Consider the following 6125-nt stretch of genomic DNA (forward strand, 5'->3'; position numbering starts at 1 on the left):
TTTGGTAGGGAGGTAATTGATTCACGCGGATCAAATATGAACTTTCACAATAATACCGCCCACCCGCCCGTGCTATCTGATTAATGTTCAAGCATCTTCCTCTCTGCTTGCACAACTTACGGGCTTGCATGCGTCGGGGACTCCGGCCTTTTCTGCTGTCTACCGCCTTCTTGTCGTGAGGATCGCACTTCCATAGAAAGATGCTGGATGTCTGTTTTCTGTTAGTGCGGCTCATTACAAGCTCAAAGTATCATTTCCAACCAAACACATTAATGAAAAATGGAAAACATTACAAGCTCATTACAAGCTCAAAGTATCATTTCCAACCAAACAAATGTTAGTTTTCCTTACACTGTAACACGTAGCACTGCTATATGATTAGGTTAAGGTTACCATTCCTAAACTTGAATCAAACGCCACCTAAGTCTCATTCAAATGGCACTAGCAAGGTATCTGCAGCATAATAACATAGTATCTTCTTATTTTGGATGCGACATTATTAAAAAAAAACATTGAACTCCTCCTTGAGTCGGTGAACTGGGCCTGTGAGGAAATGGTGCGGACCCAGACCTGTTTAGTTGCTGCTTCGGGCCACTTATGGGCTACTCTTTCCGTTCGTTCTAAAATGCGTTTTGATTTTTTTCAGGTTCATAGATGCATCTAGATATATATTATAGCTAAATACATAGCAAATACTGTAGATCTAAAAATACCAAAACGATCGGAGGGAGTAGCAGACAATCATCACTCGTGGGCCAGCATGGGAAAAGCACTTTCGCGGATCAACAACTAGCTCATGCGTGACAAACTGCCAACAAGAAAATAAATTTCAACAGAAATGAAATCCAACTAATCTCCTTGATAAAAAGTTAGGGAATAAAAAATCGTAAAAGCAGACGAAGTATACTTTATCTATTTCAAATTGTAAATTGTTTTAGCAAAAATTATAGTTACTGAAATAACTTATAATTTAAAATGGACGGAGTACTGTATAAAACCAGGAGGGGGAGATGAAGCGTCGTGAGCATTCTGCTTTATTAACAGTTATTATTATATTCGCTATTACAACTCGATCTATGTTCTGCGTACAACACAAAACCTAGAATATATAAATGCAGTTTTGGAGCATAATCGTTCTATGATGACTAGAGGCATGTGCCCCTACAACAACTAAGATTGATGCTCTCCTCCATCAAGATTACTGATTCTTTTTCGAAACAAAGATCAATTACTGAGGGTCAAACAAGCACGAGAGCAAGCACCCGAATAGCACGTCCGCGACCGCCACGCAGAAGCTCCGTGCAGGGCAGGCGCTCGCCGGCTGCTGCTGCTGCGCCGCGTCGCGCCGGAGGGGCGCCGCTGGCTGATGCTGCTGTCCTCCCAGATCGACGTCCACGAACTCGTCCTCCTCCCGCACTCCTGGCGGCAGCGGTGGCGCCGGGGCCCGGTCGGCGGTGGCTGCCGGCTGTGGCATCATCTCGATCTCGTCGATGACGAAGGAGAGCGACGCAATCATCGTTCGTGCGAGTACGGGAGTTGGTTGATGGCTTAGGTCAGCCACGTAATTATGCTACCTGATGCCGATTTTGCTGAGTAATTGAGGTGAGCATACATGTAAAGCCATCGTCGGTGGTGGCCGGACTGCTGGCTCTCCGATTCCGACCCCGACGAGCTGCCGGAATCGGGTTGCGTGTGAAACGAAGCCTTCGCCTCTTCCTAGTCGATTTGGACACACAGTCAGATCCGTCCACCACACGACCCGGTCTCTGACAGCAGCGTCCTTGAAACGGCGACGGAACCCCCTTGAGCTCTAGCTCTGTCAATGAGTGTTGGTTGATCACAATTACTACACTTGAATGTACTAGGTAGTAAGATATGCATAATACTCAAATGTCACAATTAACTTATGAAATGGAGTAACATCAGATTAATGCTTTTCTTTTCAAAAGTTTAGTATAGCCTAATATTTCAAGTTGGAACGGGCCGGATATAATTATACTACAGTGGTGCCTATTTTTCCTTATACATTTGGGCGTCAGGATAGCTTTCTTTCCAAGTGTCTAGTTTCAATCTAAAACACTCTTGTAGAGACCTAGGAAGTGTTTGGTTTGATGAACACCTCGTTCTGGGAGAGATTTAGAGGGTGTTTGCTTTGAGAAAGGCCGCACTCCGTCTTGAAGTGGTCCATTATTATATGAGTCCACCTCATGTATATATTATGGTGGGTTGACTTCAGCCCTCATGTTTATTCTAGCTAATTACTGGCTTATGAGGGATGAAATGGTAATGGATCAATACATTCCATTCCAAAGAAAAAAGGTGAGGAGCGAAGGCATATTGGAAAAGAATAACAAATTGAGAGGGAACTCCCATTCAGGAGAGATCACAACTCATGCATCTCATCTCTCGAGTATGCTACATTTTACGAACATAATTTAAAAATGTAGCTTAGTTGGTTTAGTTTCTTATGGTCAAACTGGCCCGTCAGGTTGGAAACTTCGGCTCAACATGAATATAATGCTCATACTTTTAGTTAATTATTCTTTGAGTATAAAAGAATAATTAACTTCTCGTGGTAGACTAGTTAGAGTGAGCTCCAGGAGTCATTGGACACCTTGTAAGAACAAGGAAAAAATTCACTTTATACCCTTAAACTATTATAAAAATTTTATTTTCAACCTTCAATTACAAAATCAGATAATAAAAGCCATCCAAATGTCTAAACCAGTCAAGTTTGGCCTCTAGGGTGGTTTTAGAGGTAGTTTTTTATTTTCTAAAAAATAATTCAAATTTAAGCTAAAAATTTATAAGTAATTTGTTTTAAAATCAGAAAAATATGAAACTAGCATAAAAATTTTCTAAAAATGTAACGTATCTATTTGGCACTCTACTTCTCGATCCAATTATTTTATGCTCCTAGTATTTGTTTGTTTGTAGTTATGCCTATTATTTTTGAATAAATAAGGTAGATTAATAATAGATATGTTATATTTTTAGAAAAAAATTGGTACCCATTTCATATTTTTATGATTTAAATTGAATCAGTTTTGATTTTTTTAGATCTAACTGTAATTTTTTTGCAGTTTTTTTAAAATACAAAACCATCTTTGAAACCACACTAAAGACCAAACTTGTCCAGTTTTGATAGTTGGATGATTTTTGTTATCCAGTTTTGTAAATAAAAATTAGACTTTTATAATAGTTCGTGGGTGTAAACTAGACTTTTTCTTAGGAACAAAGTCTACAATACTTTTCTCTATGGTCAAGATTTTTCCATTTTTTAGTGATAGACTGACGTATTTATCGTCTATGAGACACTTGTAGGAATGTATTTATGGGGATGGGCACGAGTATTATTGTATAAGAGGCATCTTTTTCCATAGGATTTTATTCTTCATCCCGTCCATGGTTCCCAAAATACATGCGCCAATCAAGGGCATATTTCACGTCCCGGACCCCGGCACCATTGCACCAGACTCGCAACAATTGAGAAAAGCAGCAGCAAGAGGACGGCGACGAGCACGAGCACAACCACCCGGAGCACCACCCGCGCAACGACTCCGCAGAAGCGCCATGCAGCAAGGCCCGCTCGGCGCCACGCCGAGGACGATGATCCCCGCCGCTGCGTCAGCGGCGGCGGCGGCATCACCACCACGGCGAAGGCGTGGCGCTGCTGCTGTCCCGTCTCGACGTCCAAGAACTCGCCCTCAACGCGCAGTACTCGTGCCAGCGGCAGCGGTGAGTTCGGAATGGGCGGCGCCGAATTCCCCGGCTGCTTGGCGGAAGGACGACGATGCTGCTGGTGCCGCCCTAGCTCGATGCCGGCGACGAGCTCGTCCTCGTACCCCGGCGGCAGTGGCAGCGGCGGCGTCGCAGCAGGACCAAGGGCCCCGGTGGAGGCAGCCGGCGGCGCGTCGATCTGCCTCGTCGGCATCGCGCCTGATGGCCGGTGATCGATGCCGCTTCGATGGCACGTAATCGATCGGGATGGTTTTGGTTTAGGCGTGTGTGTGTCGTGTTGTACATGGTGACTGAGGCGTGTGTCGTGTTGTATATACATAGAGAGGGCTCCACTATTCCAAATTAAATGCCCGTATTTTGCATTGTTTAGTATAGATAGATTTCTTTTCTCTTGAAAATATGTGCACCAAGTATTCTATTCGCAAATGCATCCGAGTAGTATGGAAGGTTAAAATGGTATTTTCTTTTTACCTCATGGACCAAATATCCACTTAGGTGACGCATCCTCAAATTTCGGGAAAAAACAGATAAAAACAATTCAACTTGAGCAGATTGGAATAGCTAGAATTGAGAGAAGTTGGGGACTTGGATCCTCGAATAATCGGAGCTGTAAGCTTTTTCACCAGTTTTTTTTAAAAAATAAATTTTGCATAATCATAATCTATACCAAACAGGAATACACAAGAAGGCAATTAAGAAGCCAAAATTATGAGTAACAAAATCACTAATCCCTTACCTGACTTTTTTCTACAAACAAGTATAGAAGGATCCTTTGTCCCTACTCTTTTTACCGCATAAGTAAAAATTGTTACACTTTTGAAATCAGATAGTCAAGGCGCATTGAGAAGGCAAGTAAAAATTGTTACACTTTTGAAATCAGATAGTCAAGGCGCATTGAGAAAGTTGTCTCATTTCGAGTTGAGCCATGTAAAGAGAGATACGAACTTAATATCAATATCTGATGAATTTGTACGGATGGGTCGTGCCACGGGCACCTCGGCAGTGAGTACTGCGAGCAGCAGCACCTGGCCGCAGCACTTGCACGGCCACGGCCCGGGCGCTTGCGCAGGGGGCAGGACATAGGGGCTCAGGGCGCACGCGCCTGAGAGGGGGAGGGCGGAGGGAGGGGCATAGGGGGCAGCCACCGCCACCGGCAAGGGGCGCTGCCGCCCAAACCCTAGCCGCGACGGAGGGAGCCGCGAAGGGGATGGAGCGACGCTTCTAGCGAGTGCGAGGGAGGGGGTGATGAGAGAAAAATAGAAAATCGAACTGGTACGCTACTAACTGATGGCATGGTGGATAATTTCATGAAAGTTTTGCCCCTTACAGCCGGTAAAAGCAAGGAAAAAGTGGTGTGAGATTTATATAGAGGAAAATCAGCTTTTCTTTAAACCCAAGTGTACGGGGTTATTCTTTTGGTTGGCTTTTAACTTTTTTAAGCCAAAACACCTTCAAAAGCTCAACCAAAAGCACCCTTATCTTATTTTAGACCTGCCTACAAACTACAACATACGTGTTTCGATCAGTCATTCATGACCGAACTTGTAGATGTTTACGTGCTGTTGCGTTCATCAGTGAAAGCTGGAGCTAACGCCACCGCTAGATTTTTTGTAATATAGTACATATTTCTTTTGTGGCGCACATTTTCATTAAGAGAGTTTTTTATATAGTATAAAATAGCAGAATAATTACAGGGTATTTTGCAGAGTTTTAAACCCGAAGAGGAGAGAAGAGGCAACGTGAAAAGGTAGTCGTGGGAAGATGATATAGTTCCTGCGGCATTGGGTGCAAAACTCGTGGTGAGCCAATTCATATTGTATGCATAGGTTCCTTGTGTTGATGCATGGGCACTGCCGTGCTGCTGCTACACGAATTCAAAGAAACAATATACATGCAACGAGCCCGTGTCGAGCCAATTATTTTCTGAAAAATAGAGCAACGAGAATACTAAAATGATAATAAATATCACAAGCAATCTAATATCGTTTTCCATGTACATTATTAGTGAAAATCTCCAAAGCGACCACCTACAATGCTTTGCTCGCCGAACGGATGGTAAACCTTGTGTCCTGTAATATATAGGAATGAAAAATAAAGCCAATATGTTTCTCTGGAAACTATCTGCATAAAATAATTGAAACGTTTTTTTTTCTAAAAAACCGCATCATCATTATGTATAAGCCAACATGAAGAAACATTATCCAACCAGTGACCAACAAAGATTTTAGAAACTGCAAGCAACAAGCCTGAATTTCTTATTCGACCAATCTCTTAAGAACGTCATTGGTTTTTTTTGGGAGAGTTTAGCACATAAGTTTTGCCGGGGAATGAGAGTACGCTTGCCATGGATCCGCGGTGAACTCGGCGACAGACAGCAGGGTCTT

The sequence above is a fragment of the Panicum hallii genome, chromosome 8 (assembly GCF_002211085.1).
Source record: "Panicum hallii strain FIL2 chromosome 8, PHallii_v3.1, whole genome shotgun sequence".
Classification (NCBI taxonomy): Eukaryota; Viridiplantae; Streptophyta; class Magnoliopsida; order Poales; family Poaceae; genus Panicum; species Panicum hallii.